The sequence below is a fragment of the Mytilus galloprovincialis genome, chromosome 2, assembly GCF_965363235.1.
Source record: "Mytilus galloprovincialis chromosome 2, xbMytGall1.hap1.1, whole genome shotgun sequence".
Taxonomy (NCBI): domain Eukaryota; kingdom Metazoa; phylum Mollusca; class Bivalvia; order Mytilida; family Mytilidae; genus Mytilus; species Mytilus galloprovincialis.
Genome location: NC_134839.1, coordinates 105,504,591 through 105,523,148, shown reverse-complemented (window position 1 = coordinate 105,523,148; position 18,558 = coordinate 105,504,591).

Sequence of the window (18,558 nt, the reverse complement as noted above, 5' to 3'; positions counted from 1 at the left end):
AAGCATATGATAAAAAGATCATAACATGTCATTTTCATGCGGCTCTTGGGCTGATATTGACCGAGGGCTGATAATACATGCGATATGAAAAATGCCATGTAATAATCTGATAACACCATCTTGGCATAGAGTGTTAAATACCTTTTCAAAATCTACAATTGAAGGCACAATAAAATTTCTGTTTCTAAGATTTCGATATTCAAATTTTTTAAAGGTAAATAAAGGCAACAGCAGTATACCACTGTTCAAAATTCATAAATCGATTGAGAAAAAAACCCCAACAAATCCTGGTTACAAACTAAAACTGAGGGAAACACATCAAATATAAGAAAGGAACGACACAACAGAAACACAACATTAAAATGTAACACACACAGAAACGAACTATGATATAACAATGGCCATTTTCCTGACTTGGTACAGGACATTTTAATGTGTTTTGTCATTTGAATTTTGCCATGATAAGGGACTTTCCGATATGATTTTCCTCTGTGTTCAGTATTTTTGTGATTTTACTTTTTAAGAAAAAAATGGTGGGTTAAACCTGGTTTTGTGGTTAGCCAAACTTCGCACTTTTATGTCAATGTTGGATATAACACTAAAATGACACCATAATTAACATGACAGGAATAAAGTACATTTCGACAACAAAACAACAGAAACACCGAAGTAAACCAAAAAAAAAAAAAAATAAATAAACGACAATGCAAAACACACCGACACAATATTATCTGTAATAGAATATTCCTGCCGAAAATCACATTTACTTGTATGATGTTGAATTATATAACGAATTTCGACAGTTTATTAGATTAACCAGCAACGAGGAATAACCAAATTGCATCCATGCTTAAATTCTTAATGAAATATAAAAGACATGCAGGAAAAGTTAGATTATCCAATGAAAACATTCATTTGCGCAAATGCATGTGATTAAAAGAATCTGACCAAATTTGAAATTGAGAAAATATCGTGTTATTGAACACAGGGGCAAATTTATCTTTTTCGGAAAATATTACAAAAGTCGGCAATTAATTTCGAAGATGAGAATTAAGTATTCAAAATTCTTCAAAGGCATTTAAAATGTTAAGCAATTTAAGTTTAAATTTTTAAATTCTGATATCGATTTTTTTTATATTTTGGTGAAACAAAAGACTTTTGAAATAAAAAGAAAATTGTGATAAGAAAATAACACTCTGCAAATATTAGATCAATTGGTCAATTATTTAGCTTGGTAAAGTGTATCGAATGTCATTATACATTGTCTTTGATCGTTTCTTTTGTTGACTAGTATAATTGGGAATCTGAATACATAAGACTGCGAAATCCTGTCGCCTGTGAGTTGAGACACAGCCATATCGTAATGGGCTACACATTCGTTATGGTTAGTATGCATACCACTTATGTAGTGACGATTTCAGTCGTTCCTCCTCAGAACTATAATGAATTTTGTTTTGTATGTAGCATTACCCTTTAATGAAATACGTATAGTGCACACATGTATAAGTGTAACTATGTAAACGTCGTACGAGACAGAAAATATGTTAATGCCGAGAAATATGAAGTTGACAAACATGTCGGTTGAAATCATTACATTTGTCATAAATTAGAGTTTGAAGTCGTCCATCGGTGTCAATATAGTGGAAAAGGGTTTTAGGGTAGTGCCCTCGTTGTCAATCATATCACACGACGTAATTTGTATACAATTTATATATAATCGAAGACGTGCGTCAACCTTTGACATTTACACGGATTTATCACAAATTTGTGGATTAAGTGGGATTTAAAAAATAAAACTATAATCATATTTGAGTGTGAAATATTAATTACACGTAAGAACCCAGTAAATATATTGTAACATAAGCGTGTTTATTAATCGAATCAATATATTTAGTTGAAACTCACACGATTTTATAATTTGAGAGTCACGAAGAGACTGGAAATGTAATGTTTCTATTACGTCAGTAATTCGGACGCACATTTTGTTTTAATTTTGTATTAATTCAGTTTTAATATATATATATACTAGAACACACCCGTGATATCGCGGATCCGTGACTGAATTAAAGTATATAACTATGCGCAAGCCTTATTTTAGTATTAGTATTGTCATCTGATAAAGTCATGCCGATTATAAGATACACAGTTTTCTCTGCTTTCAAATCTTTCTGTTTGAACCCGTCGAACTGGAACTTATCAATTATTGGTAATATTAATTATTTGAAAAACAAAAGGTCCTGGAATGGAGTATTTTTTAATCAACAGCATTGTCATATATTAGTTATAAATAAAGTTGAATTCTTTGATTCGCTGTTTTACGTCATACCCGCTAACAAATTGAAAACTGTACCTATATGCCTTATTTTTAGTCACATATTTTTAGTATTCCTATTGTAATCTTAGAAAGTCTTACTGATTAAAATACTACAATAGGTAACAATTTGACAATTTAGTAGTGTCAACCCTGTGATTATGACCAGTGTATATAGCATATTAATCCTGAAAACACCGTTGGGTGGTGCGCCTGTCAGATGCGGAACGTACAGATAAGGTAATAGGTAACAGGTGAATATACTATTGGTATCGGTATCGGACTCGACCCGGAACTTCTTAATTATTGGCAATATTAATTACGTGGAAAAAAAGGGCCTGGAGTGGTGTAATTTTTAATCTACACCTTTGTACTATATTAGTTAAATATAAAGTTGAATTCTTTGATTCGTCGTTTTTACGTGATGACGGCTGATAAATTGGGCCTCGTTATTTTAGTATTATAGATATATACATAAACATAAAGGAATTGTTTTAATTAAAACTTAAAGTTGCAATGACCAATTATAACGTTCCAGGCTGCATCCTGTTCAATCAATCAATTTGATTTTCTTCCAAACTTATTCTCATCCCTAGTGGGATACAACTCATTTTTTTTTAAGATGTCCGCTCATCTGAAAGAGATATCAAAGCCGGATATTCAAACTCATAAGTCAAAAATTAACGTACAATGTCAAGGTAAAACACGAAAAAGATGGCTGAAAAAATCAACAGAACAATTAAACAGACAAACTACAATACACAAAAGAAAACAAAAGACTGAGCAAATCGAACACCACAAAAAACCAGGGGTGACCCCAGGTGCTCTGGAAGGGTGACCAGATCCTGCTCCACATGTAACACCAGTTGTCTTGCTCATGTAAGTACACACTTTGTGATAAGTCTAACTAGGTAAGTCACATTCGGGGAAAAGGGGACGGGGTTGTAGTTTTATAGAATTATATCAGTGAACATATATTCTATAACGACCAACCAACTAGAGATGTGTCCGGGAAATTTACTAAGGAATGACCAACACTGGGAACTCTTTGTGTAATAGCTTCCTTGTGAGCAGCAATCCTCTATCAAGCAAATCTTGTTAGGAACTACAAGCCCTGGCATATAGTATCAACTGGGAGATATATACTCCGTAAACAATTTCTAGATATTTCTAGGATATGAGGCATACATAGCTGTATCTGTTGTATTATTTTTCTCAGGTTCAATGGGAGAGATGCGTTCAACATGTCACCAAATCTGAATTATTTAGTTAGAGAACATCCTCAATAGAGCGGTTAGTGAAGTTAAAGGATAATGATAACTGTTTTTCTTTCTTCCAAAGAAGTTCCTAATATGAAGAAAGGAACAAGTCGAAAAGAAAAGAACTATAGCAATCCCGATTGTTCGCTAAAAACACGTCCCCCAATGTAACAATCTGTTGTCAATTTAGAAAACAAGCTTCTTATTAATGTCAGTTTCAGAGATTTTTTTTTTAATTAGAGTGGTGTTTTTTATTACAAAGTACGATTTATCCTTCACATAGATAAGATACTTGTATCTACGCTGGTTATTTTATTTTATAAAGCACGATCTACTCTTTCAAAGATGTGTCTTATTGTTTGGAATTGGGGATGCTTTTGTAAAGTGTAGAAAAGTCAAATGTTTAAATACAACTACAAGAGGAAAGAGTCTTATATTTTATATTCTCTAAAATGTAAAATCACAAAAAAAACAGGAAAATTAAAAACGGAAAGTCCCTAATCAAATGGCAAAATCAATAGCTCAAACACATCAAACGAATAATTAATAACTGTCATATTTCTGACTTGGTACAGAAATTTTCCTTATTATCCACAACGGAATCACGGCATCTCTAGAAAAAGGTAGTTTTAACATTAACTTCGAACTCTGAAGGAAGATTCAGTTCGTATCGTTATTTAAACATCTAACCCCCCATTTCATGTATTGCGCTATGATGTTTCTTTTGTAAGTACGGTTGGGTATTGTGTTATGTCTGATCGTTTGTGATTTGAATTCTGTATTTTCGCTTCATTTCACATAAGTCTTATTTTTCAGTATAGTCGAGTAATATATAGTCCACGAATAATGTATTGTGTCAGTCAAAACAATTATGACGTCTTCACGGCATTAATTTGAAATCATAGCCTTTCAAGACCGTCATAACAATGATAGTTATTGTCAAAATATTAGTGATTTTTTTTATCTCGTTCCATATAATTGTATGAATTTCAAGATTACCTGTGATGATATATAAGCACAAAACACGTCACTTTTTGTTGAGTTGATTCATTCATTTGATTCACAGTCTGGGGTGTCCTCTGCTGACATGGGGTTCATTCATGGGATATCTCCGTTGTAATTCTGCGGTTTATTTGTTGTAATGCACTATAATATTATTTATGTATTTCACTGTGCCGAGTTTTCTTACATTTGTTTATACTGTATTCCTGTCACATAGTGTTGTCATTATAGCGGTATATTTTGACATTGTCAAATAAGGGGGAGGTTTTGATAGTAGTAAAACCAGTTTCAACGCACCGTTTTCTCTTAAAATGTCCTGTTTCAAATAGTCCTTTTTGGGGAAAGACGGCGTCAAGCCGTCAATTCCCTAATGGGGTTGGCCAGAGTATCATTCCCTCACGTCAATCATTTTGTTTTGATAGTTTGGAAACCCCCTCAAAATGTCATACTGAAATTGATGACAAGGAGAACAGATTGACTTTAAATACATTTTTTACACTTTTCCCTTCTGTTTCTCGTGAAATTATCGTATATTGAGCTTTCCCTTACACTATATACGTTTCTTTTACAGTCCGGAAAAATCAGTATTACGAAATATTCTAAATATATCTAACCAAGTGACGTCATTGTTGGAATGCCATACTACACAGGGATATCCTTTATTCATTTTAAAAATCATTCACAGTATTTGTATTCTAATTCAAAATCCGTATTTGTTAAATGTAAACCTAATAATGTTTGCTGTAGTGTAGATGATTTACACACCAACATGCAATGCTTTAATCTGAGGCTATAATCAGATAATTTGTAGGTCAACTTTCGCGGTAAACAATGTCAATGGGGATACATGAGATTGGGGAGAGAAACGACAGTTTTCATTGTTTCTGTAAAGTTCTGTTTTTAGAATCTTCCTCCAATTCAGGAGCACCTCAATTGATGAGTAATTATATACACTAAAATCAAAGTAAATGTTTCTGAACACTTAAAATGTGACATTTAGTATATGATAAGTAGTCTTCTATATAAAAAAAGTTCTGTGTACCAACATAATTATTGAAATGGTTAAATAAAATAAAAAAAAATAAAATGTTGCTTTTTGTAGTTTATACCTATTGAGATTGGACAGAGCAACTGCAGTTTTCATTCTTTCTTTAAAGTTATGTTTTTAGAATTTTCTCCAATTAAGGAGCACCTCAATTGATGAGAATTACCCACTAAAATGAAAGTTAATGTATCTGAACACTAAAAATGTCACATTAAGTATATATATGATAAGTAGTCATCAATTAAAAAATAATTTTGCGTACCAACATAATTATTGTAGTGGTCATTTTTTTTAATTTTTTTTTTAAATATTGCTTTTTGTAGTTTAAAGCTATTTATTCATGAATTTTACAGATATATCAAAATGTGGGATCTGGAAACAAACTTCACACAGCTTATATCAATCATATTTGATTTTATAAGTACATGTATCCCTGTGATGAGAGTTGTAACTGGGAACATTATCAATGGAAAATTAAAACTGAATAGATTTTTCAGTCCTCACTTTCTTGAGAATACTGTCACAAAAAATTGAGAATGGTCTTAGCCTGCCGTTCAGTTGTACATAATTAAAATTCTAAAATATATTGTAGTAGTTGTTAAATTCAATTGAATTAACTCCCAACTTTAATCAAATGTTTTGATTTAGAAGGTGCAGATCTCATTGGTCCAAATTGTCTCTATGATGAATTCTTGCCTAAGGAAATGAAATAACAATAAACAACAATTAGTTTCATTATTGTCAGCCTTTCTATATGTTCTAGCTGTTCTTTTGCTCATTCTTTGTATGTAGACTATCAAAAGATATAGCCCCCCCCTAAAAATTGAAACAATGGCCGTCTTTTCCCTCAGAGCTCTTCAGCTCTTTGATATATGTATGGTGGCGTTTGTTTTCTTTGCAGTTTTGTGTTTTTGTTGTTCCGTTGTTTTTTTCTGTTTTAGTTGATGTGTTCCCATCGGTTTTAATTTGTAACCCGGATTTATTTCCTCTTAATCAATTCAACTCCTGAACAGCGGTATGTTACTGTTGCCTTTAAATATCTATCACGTAAAACCGATATTGCTTTGGGCTTTATCTGCGAGGACAACGTCATATTTGTCATGGTGGTAGGACAGGTGTGGACTATTTTTGGTCTTTAAATATTGATGCAATATGTTATTAACAGACCGAATTAAGGAATTCAATAATTCTGATTTGTATTAAACACATAACATAGATATGAGAAGGTATAAGGTATGAGTGCCAATGAGACAACTCTCAATCCAAGATACAATTTATCTATAAAAGTAAACCATTATAGGTCAACGTACGGATCCTTGGCTCACACCAAACAGCAAGCTATAAAGGGCCCCAAAAATTACCAGTGTAATACAATTCAAACGGGAAAACCAACGGTCTAATCTATACAAAACATGAGAAACCGAGAAAAACTTATAAACAAACTACAACTACTGAACATCAGATTTTTGACATAAGACAAGTGGAAACAATTGCAGCGGGCTTAAACGTTTTAATGGTACCAAACCTTCTCTCCTATCTGAATAAGTAACATCACAACATCAAAAGACACACTATAAAATGTCAATTGGAACGGCTTAACTCAATATCTTCGTCTTCTTTTTCGCGTTTAACCAATTGCCTGGCATAATACTCTACGGAAAACATCTGTATTTTGAACTTGTTTTTCCAATTGATGGCTTAAGGATCACGATATCTCGTGCCCGTCAAAACACATTTCGCTGCCAAGTGTTATTATCCACTCTGTGTTTTTGTTAGATGTATTTATGTTTGTATCCATCTGATGAGTTAAGGATGTACTTAGGTGAGGTTAGGTAAAAATTATAAAATTAAGAATTTAAAATTGATAGTATTAGCTGGTAAAGCATTCGTTAAGGATAGAAAATAAGCTAAAAATATTGATAGGTCATGGACCTCTTTTTCGAGATATTTGAGATTTAAAATATGGCGGGAAAAGGCTTACTCGGACTTTTACCTTATATTTGCATTGGTATTATTTGAGTCTCAAAACAAAAGAAAAAAAATCAAGAATCTTCTAAAATTTTGGTAAATGACTTTTCATGAGCTATTTAGTCTTATATGAAAAAATAAATGGGTGTTATGGGGCAAAATATTTTACAGGTTGTATGGAAAAACACCAAGGAGTCAGAACATTTGACACAAATTCCAAAACCTCACCTTAGTACATCCTTAAGTCTTTTTCAGCTGATTTTCATATTTCGTTGTTATGTTGTACTGTCACACCACTGTCCTAGGTTAGGGTGAGGGTTGGGATTTAACCCCGCCACATTCTGTATATATGTGCCTGTTCCAAGTCAGAATTCTGTAATTCAGTAGTTGTCGTTTGCTGATGTGTTACATATTTGGTTTTCATTTTTTGTAGATAAATGATTAGTTTTCTCGTTTGAATTGTTTTACATTTGTCATTTCGAGGCCTTTTATATCTGACAATGCGGTATGTGCTTTGCTCATTGTTGACGGCCGTACGGTGACCTTTAGTTGTTAATTACTGTGTCATTTGGTCCCTAGTAGAGAGTTGTCTCATTGGCAATCATACCACATCTTTTTTTTTATAGGTTTAGATTATCAGTAATAACTTTGCCAGCCGGATTAAATAAGAACGGTTAACCAGCACAGGTGCAATCAAGAGTCGTCAATATTGAGATCCGGCACATTTAGTCAATTTTTTTATGATAACGAAAATCAATACAAAATATGATTTGAATTAAAGAACAAATATTTGTTTTATAAAAACATCCCTGTAGGTTTTCTGTACCCTATTGTAGAAGCCACAATCATTAATCATTAATAGCAAGCTACAGTAAGAATGAAAGGAACATCATTAATAGCAAGATGCAGTATGAACGTCTACAAAAGACCCACTAGTGATGTTCGAATCCCAAAAAGCTTAAGAAGCCAAATTAAGTACGAAGTTGAAGAGCATTTAGAACTAAACATTCCTAAACGTTTTGCTAAAGCTTACAGTAATCTATACCTGAGGTAGAAAAGTCTTAGTATTTGAAAAATTTTAAGTTTGTAAACAGATAAATTTATAATTATGACCATATCAATGATAACTCATGTCAACACAGAAGTGCCGACTACTGGGCAGGTGATACTGCAGTATGAACGAAAGGGAATTTGATGCGACTGTCATACAAGTGAGAGGTTTAGCTAGCTAAAAAGCCAGGTTCAATCCACCATTTTCTACATTTGAAAATGCCTGTACCAAGTCAGGAATATGACAGTTCTTGTCCATTCGTTTTTGATGCGTTTTGTTATTTGATTTTGCCATGTGATTATAGACTTTCCGAATTGATTTTCCTCTGAGATCAGTATTTTTGTGATTTTACTTTTTATTATCATATCCTTGTTTTTGAAGCTTTAACGAATAAATAAAGCATTATACCAATTTCATAGTAATTTGTAAAAACAGCCAACACGTAAATATAATTGTGAAAACGTTTACGGTTTTGATTTTCTAATCGTAGTCCTAAAAACTATGAAAAATATTTCAATCAATGGTATTTCTTTACGTCAACAAACTTATATCGTAGAAGCGAAGTTGGTGCAAATATGCAATCAACTATTTCAAATGCTGCCTTATCTTGCACTGTACATTTTATCAGTATGAACATAACATTTCAAAGTAATCACGAAAACAGACGGATAATGATAATGCGATAACATTGTCTCTGATTTTAAATGCAGAAAAAACACATTTTCCTAAATAAGTTCACTTATTGATATTCAAAAGTTCATTAAATTCTTTAAACACCCAGTCTACACCGAAAATAGGTTTTTACGTATTTCTCTCTATGTTCCTTATATTTTGGACAAACTATTATAGAATGGGATTCGTCTTAAACTTGCTTTGTAAGACAAATTGTACATAGATAATACTACGACAGCTTAATACACTAATCATACTTTGTTAACTTATAACCAATTAGTGACTAATTTGCATGCAACTACCATCCAAGTACATCATACTTACGTGCTCATAGTACTGTTTAGATGTATTTAAACAATTGAGCTGCGTCGGATAGAAATCGAGCTTATACAAGTGCACGTGTACTATATACATGTGTAGGGCTTTGATTGATTGATGAACACTCAACTATATACTTTAAAAGGAGATTATTTTTTTATATAGAATTTCTATATCAATCCAATTTTCAATAGTCACTTATTTTTTTTTTCATTATAAATAGGCTAATAGATTTATCGATATTCATTGGCATAAGGTCGATTTCTTTGTTTTGCATCTACTTGCTGGTATTATTTTGAGGATATGAGGCAAACAATGTTTAAGAAATTTAAGAAAATGAAAAATGATAAAAACCGACGAGATGTCTGCCGTTTGTAACAAGAATATTTTATCTTAATGTTCAAAATTGGCATCTGACTCACACGTTCATATTATATGAACTTTGTTAACTTATAACCAATTAGTGACTAATTTGCATGCAACTACCATCCAAGTACATCATACTTACGTGCTCATAGTACTGTTTAGATGTATTTAAACAATTGAGCTGCGTCGGATAGAAATCGAGCTTATACAAGTGCACGTGTACTATATACATGTGTAGGGCTTTGATTGATGTAGGACTCTAAAGTGCGATGGGGACGCTAAAGTACGATGGTCACGCTGAAGTACGATGGTCTACGCTAAAGTACAATGCCTACACACGCTAAAGTGCGATGGTCCGCGAAAGCATAGACGTAATAAACGTACTATGGATTATGACGTGAACAGTCTTTTATACAAACAAAAAATGAACATGCCGAAAGATAAATGTAGAATTTTTGATTAACAACTTTAAAGCAAATGTCCATGACTTACTCAATTTAAACATGATAACTGTGTTTAGTCGGCTGAAGCAAATGTGTTTTTTTTTTCGGTGCTAGAAGAGGAACTTTTGTTCTGCAGTCGACCATCTTACTATACAGATACAAAAGTATACGCATAAATATCCTTTATCCTGTTTCTATTTGAAGCTAACGGATACATTGAAATCATTGTTTATGTTGCAGTTTACTTTGCCGTCCCCGTTCAAATATTGATTTTAATTAAGGAATGACTGTAATATATTTTCTGTCTATGAAGTAATAACATAAAAAATTTGGTGCACACTGAATAACGCGCGTAGCGGGTTATTTAACAGTGTGCACCACATTTTTTTATGTTATTTCGAATAGACAGAAAAAATATTACAGTCATTTCTTATAATTTGATTCTAAATTCCGTTTTAAACCGTAGAAAACCATGAAAAAACGTTGATGACGTTACGGTCACATGACTAAATTATGTCTATGGGCCCATAACAAAATAACGTCAGCCAATCAGAAGACGTGTTACATCCAAAATTAAATTATTGAAAAGTAAAAGTCGGTAAAATAAAGGTACGTCATGTTTCCATGAGTAAATCATAAATTGTCTGCTAAAAAATTAGAACGAATTTTGTATTTGTAATTTACAATGACGACTTTGAGAGGAGATGTTCACATTAGCGATAGACGGTGTGAACGGCAAGCTACACCAATTATCCAAATATGTGATACCGGCCTAAATTTAAAAAAAAAAAACATATACAGAATATATAGATTTTTGTCACACCTAAATTACCATTTTAGCAATTATTACGTGGTCGTTCTTCTTAATTTAAAACAATGATCACTTAAGACTACCGGTAATTATAAAGCCTATCAAATGTGTCATAAAACCTTGTACTAGCTTTCGCAAGAAGACTATTTTTTAAATCCGTGTTCTTTAATACTTTAAGCCCTTTAACATTACCCTTATAGTCCACCGCACTTTACCGTGATAAACCATCGTACTTTAGCGAACGAACAGCCATCGCACTTTAGCGTGATACACCATCGTACTTTAGCGTAGACCATCGCACTTTAGCGTGACCATCGCACTTTAGAGTACCATCGCACTTTAGAGTCCTACATATTTATATGGGCGTTTTATTTTCATGTTTGAGGTTTAGACCTGGCATTATGTTTCTAAGTTGGATCTGGCGTAAACGACCACATCCTATGCTGTTTGATGATATTTGAAGGCCACGAGGCCGTAAAAAGATTTTTTTTTTAAATAAGGGTCTTATTTAGAGTAAACAAATGTATATTGATAATACGCAATGGGTCCTTACGACATTGTCTCTGATCGGAAGATATAGAAGTCAATGCATGTGCTGTTTCCTCAGAGGAGCGTGCTTCTCTAATAAAATATGACATCATAATGATAAAATGTATACAACAAAGAAACTTTATTAATCAAACCATGATCTTCATGATAAAAAATACTTTACGAAAGTGGATATTAAAATCATATCACTCATTCACTTTGTAATGTTTATCATCTTAATAACTTGTTATATTATTCTTTTTATTGTCTTTTTAAATATTACTTTTACTGTTTTAGTCTGTTTTTGGTGGAATCCATTTGACGTGGCTCTGTACTTATCCATCCCGTCATTGTCTTATTGTTCTATGAAAATTTTTGTATTCTTGTCTTTCAGTTTTGCTAATATGTTTTATAAATATGCCTTTTAGTGTTTCCTTGTTAAATATGACGTGGCTCTGCACTTATTCATCTCGTCATTGGGTTAATTTCCTATGATAATTTTTGTATTGTTATCTTTATATTTTGCTAATATGCTTTGTGTATTTGTCTATTTGACTTTATGTGTTTCGTTGTAACATATGACGTAGTTCTGTACTTAAACATCCCGTTATTGTGCCATGGTATATGTTTGTTTACATATTTGTTTGTTTTTAAAGTGATTAAGATAATAACACAATGTTGACTGCTGTACCCTTATGTTTCACATTTTAACATAATATGTCTGTTTGTTTTGTTCACACATCGTTGTCAATATAATGATATTTTATGCGACTGACATACAAGTGAGAGGGTTAGCTAGCTTTAAAACCAGGTTTAATCCACCATTTTCTACATTTCTAAAATGCCTGTACCAAGTCAGGAATATGTCAGTTGTTGTCCATTTTTTAGGAGTGTTTGAGATTTAATTTTGCCATTTGATTAGGAACTTTCCGTTTTGAATTTTCATCGGAGTTTAATATTTTTGAGATTTTACTTTTCACATTAGTATCAATCTGCAGAAAAAAAGTCTTTTTTTTAAAATTAAGTTAAACAGTTAACTTTTGTCACGGTTTTTTTCACACCATGGACCAAGGTTGAAAATAGAGTAAAATAACAAAAAATACCGAACTCTGAAGTCCGTAATCAAATGGAAAAATAAAAATCCTAAACACATCAAACGAATAGGATAACAACTGTTGACATATTCATGAAAACCTAAGTATGTCATAATGTGTTCGTATCAAATGAAAAGCCTGTAGTCAAATAAGGTAGTTGTTGTCTTGGTTCTGCTTTGTTCAATTATTTATTGTTTGATGTTTTTATACTCAAGATAGCTGTCTGTTTTGAATCTTTTCTCTTGAGGTCGGAATGTGTTGTTGTTATCACTTTAGGTTTTTGATCTTTGGTAAATGCTTATCACATTAACAATCATGCCACATCTATACTCATAAAAGAAATCAGACGTTGTTCTTTAAGAAGGGATTTGTATATAGCCCGTTGTAAGGATTGTATTGACTGATCTATTTCGTTTAAATAATGGCATTTCCATAATACATTGTAACTTTTGATTGGGCTTCTATCGAAAGCAAAATCATATTACCATATTTCTACACAAGCTTATATTGATAATAAACAGGATACTGTCTTTTAAGATTATTGCGTAATTAGTTTTGATAACCAAAGTTTTGTTGTTAAAACATATGAAAATTAAATTAGCTGCAACTAAAGCCAACATTTGTAGTAAACATCTTATAAAAAGAGAAAACAATGAATCTTTGCTCTTTATTGAACTGCCATCATCATAATCTGCAAATAAAAAAAAAAATGACATAAACACATTTGTATGGTACAGGTGATTTTACATTCCATTAATAAATAAATCATGTAAAATGTTTCAATTCAGATAACAAATAACAACTTATTCGGGGTGTTATGTATAGTTATTAACCTCTGTTCTGTTAGAAACCCTGTTTAGTAAACACATACCAATAGACAAAACTGAACAAAATTTCTAAAAAAAGAAAAGGTGGATAAGATTTCGAAATAAGTAAAATATCTCTCAACTAAAGATTTTAGTCATATGAGCTCGACAAAAATATCAAGTACTCCTTCATGACATGCGTCTAACGTTAAATCTAGGGCATAACATGGCCATTGATCTACACAAGAATATTTCTTTATTTTCTGAAATTGTGATACTCATGTTTTATATACGAACATTAAAAAAAGAAGTAATTCATGAAAATGTTGTTATTTGGTCAATGTCTCACTTTGAAAGGATTTACAAAGTAATATAACAATAATACCTATAATACTACGAGGAAATTCAAAATGAAAAGTCCGTAATCAAATGTCAAATTCAAATTCAAAACACATCAGACGAATGGATAACAACCATCATAATCCTGACTTGGTACAGGCATTTTCGTATGTAGAGCATGTTGGATTAAACCAGCTTTTAAAGCTAGCCAAACCTCTCATTTGTATGACAGTTGCATCAAATTCCATTATATTGATAAGGATGTGTGAACAAAAAAACAATTATACTTCACAGTTTTTTTTATTGAGGGCAGGGGAAAATTATTCCAGCAAGATGTAATACTGAAATTCAGCAGTTACACTTAAATGATGTCGAATAGTTGAAAAGTGTCAGATATATATTATTTTCGATTGTATGGCAACATCCACTCAGATCATATTATTTTAAATAGTAAAAGCTTGGAAAGCATTGCAATACATATTTAAAACGATCAAACAAAAATAGATTCTTTGTTCCTTTTTTGGGGTTATATTGTATCTCATTTTGTGTTAAACGTTAGGTTAATATGACAACAGCATATAATAATTTATTCATTCAAGTTCATACGTGTTCCTTGTTTCTCGTTTTCTATATAGATTAGATCGTTGGTTTTCCCGTTTGAATGGTTTTACACTTGTAATTTCTGGGGCCCTTTATAGCTTGTTGTACGGTGTGAGCCAATGCTCCATGTTGAAGGCTGTACCTTGATCTATAATGGTTTACTTTGTTAAATTGTTACTTGGATGGAGAGTTGTCTCATTGGCACTCATACTACATCTTCCTATATCTATTCAAGTCGAAGGATAAAATCGATTGAACTGTTTAATTTGAAGTATGAAATTAACTCCCTTTGTTTTGATATTATCCATTATTTTCAGCTCATGGTTGTACATAAACCCTCCAGAAATACAAATGAAACAACCAGACGGTGACCTATAGTTGTTAATGTCTGTGTCATTTTGGTCTTTTGTGGCTAGTTGTCTCATTGGCAATCATACCACATCTTCTTTTTTATAGAAACAACAATATGAAAAGGGACACTATTGTTTGTACTTTTTATTTAGCCATCGAGTGATTGTCGTTTGAAAACAAATTAACGGCTGTTTTGCTGTTAAAGGTTAAATGCTGTACGTTTGTAACGGTATATGCCCATAACACTATTCAATTAATGTTGTGTCGTTGTTCTCCTCTAATATTTAATGCATTTCCCTCAGTTTTAGTTTGTTACCCCGATTTTGTTTTTTGTCCATGGATTTATGAGTTTTGAACAGCGGTATACTACTGTTGCCTTTATTTATTCAAGCATGTTCCCTATCAATAGACGTAGTTAATACAACATACTATGTTCCTCTCTCATTACGTCAATAACGTTACCAATGAACAAACCAATAATCAGTATTCTATTTATTTGATATAATTTGAAGTACAAAAAAAAACCTTGAGTGAATTGTAATTGCACTTCCTTAATAGATGAAATATGAAATAAAACCGGAAAAGTATAATAGAAAACTAGTATCCTTGTCATTCAAAACAATATTCTGTAATGACTTCTCACTATTCTTTAGATAGATGTTCAATATTTCAAAAGTAATTTTCCTTTCAAAATAAAATAACAGATAATTTGTCAAAACATAAACACGTTCGACATAAAACTGAATTTGTCTCGGTAAATTTTCAATTGTCTGCACTGTTATTTGTACTGTTGAAAAGGTTGAATTCTCCGAGAAAAGCAATAACCTGCTGATTAAGATCGGATAAACGTTAATTCCAATTTAAGCTAACAATCCATTGATCATACACACATCATGTTGACTATACTATCTATTGTAAATACCATTTCCAATAGGTATTGCTTATAGCGCGTTACAGTATTATAAAACTAAGATCATAATATAAATTATTTTCAAAGAACAAATGGATAAGATATTGTATTGTGATGCAAAATGACAAATGATTGTCCGTTAGAAAATCACATATAAAGCGATGGAAAGCTCACATGGTTGCAAGAGAACCCAAAATAATTTTATGTTATTACGTACAAATGAAAGAAAACAATCAGATGAATCCTGCTGATCAAAACTTATCATGAACATTACAATAGAATGTCAGTTTTATAAGCCACGTGATAACGTTTATTAAAATATGAGGATTTTGCCTGCCAAAAGTGTAAAACATTTCATATTATTTCTAATTTATTATTTGTACACCAGAATTGTAATACTTTGATCATAAGGAAACTCTGAAGAATTCTTTTATTAGAGAGCCAATTACTGAACAAAAGAAAAATTTAAGAACCCAAAAAGAAAATGATAAGAGATAAAAACTATAAGGCAATAATTTGACCAAAGGAAAACTGAAGGAGCCCTTTAAACATAGAGGTGATACCAAAATCAAAACCAAACTCTAACAGATCGCGAAACAGAGAAGCAATTCCATGATAGAGAAAAAGTAAGACAATTCCATTGTCGAAAAAACATCTGAAATATTAATTTATCAGAGAAACAATACCATGTGCAACTGAAGTCATAAAAGCTCTTTATCATGATACGCAAAGCCATATACAAGAGAATACCAAAAAGAACCCGTAAACCAAAGAGGCAATGCTATGATAAAAATGAAACAAAAACCATTAGATCCTGTTAATCAGAAAAACAGAACGGTGACCAATAAAATATCCAAAGCACTAGTTGATTAACATTGTGTACGCGTGTTTGGCCTACAAAAGACTCATTTAAAAAATTAAAAAGAGAGAAAACGTCATTTACAAAATAATTATCCTCATAACACCCTTCTAATCAGAGAAACAACACCATTTACAGAGGGATTGTCTTATGAGCACGTCATTCCAAGAAACAACACCATTTACAGAGGGATTGTCTTATGAGCACGTCATTCCAAGAAACAACACCATTTACAGAGGGATTGTCTTATGAGCACGTCATTCCAAGAAACAACACCATTTACAGAGGGATTGTCTGATGAGCAACTCATTCCAAGAAACACCATTTACAGAGGGATTGTCTTATGAACACATCATTCCAAGAAACAACACTATTTACAGAGGGATTGTCTTATGAGCACGTCATTCTAAGAAACAACACCATTTACAAAAGGATTGTCCTATGAGCACGTCATTTCAAGAAACAACACAATTTACAGAGGGATTGTCCTATGAGCACGTCATTCCAAAAAACTACATCATTTACAGAGGGATTGTCTTATGAGCACGTCATTCCAAGAAACAACACCATTTACAGAGGGATTGTCTGATAAGCACGTCATTCCAAGAAACAACACCATTTACAGAGGGATTGTCTGATGAGCACGTCATTCCAAGAAACAACACCATTTACAGAGGGATTGTGAGCACGTCATTCCAAGAAGCAACACCATTTACAGAGGGATTGTCTGATGAGCACGTCATTCCAAGAAACAACATCATTTACAGAGGGATTGTCCTATGAGCACGTCATTCCAAGAAACAACACCATTTACAGAGGGATTGTCCTATGAGCACGTCATTCCAAGAAGCAACACCATTTACAGAGGGATTGTGAGCACGTCATTCCAAGAAACAACACCATTTACAGAGGGATTGTCTGATGAGCACGTCATTCCAAGAAACAACACCATTTACAGAGGGATTGTCTGATGAGCACGTCATTCCAAGAAACAACACCATTTACAGAGGGATTGTCTGATGAGCACGTCATTCCAAGAAGCACCATTTACAGAGGGATTGTCCTATGAGCACGTCATTCCAAGAAGCAACACCATTTACAGAGGGATTGTGAGCACGTCATTCCAAGAAACAACACCATTTACAGAGGGATTGTCTGATGAGCACGTCATTCCAAGAAACAACACCATTTACAGAGGGATTGTGAGCACGTCATTCCAAGAAACAACACCATTTACAGAGGGATTGTCTTATGAGCACGTCATTCCAAGAAGCACCATTTACAGAGGGATTGTCCTATGAGCACGTCATTCCAAGAAGCAACACCATTTACAGAGGGATTGTGAGCACGTCATTCCAAGAAACAACACCATTTACAGAGGGATTGTCTGATGAGCACGTCATTCCAAGAAGCAACACCATTTACAGAGGGATTGTGAGCACGTCATTCCAAGAAGCAACACCATTACAAAAAGAAATGTTTTGTCCTTAATCAGAAACGAATCTCATATTACCTGTTTAAGAAATGAAAAAAAAAAACCCCACTAAAATGACAGAGAAAGTACCACACCCAAAGGAATATCGAAATGTCTTTTTCTCCATCCAAAACTATACCAAAAGAAATCATTCATCAGAAAGGCAATACAATGACCAGACGAATATCCCAAAACACACTTATGCGAGAGACAACATCTAACTTAAAATGATATGATTATTTTTTATTACATTTTTAGACAAATTTTAGAAAAACTATTATTATAAAACTATGTACTTTTGCAAGGCAATGCTTATCTTTTGCTTGCGGACACATGCTATTTTTTCCTATT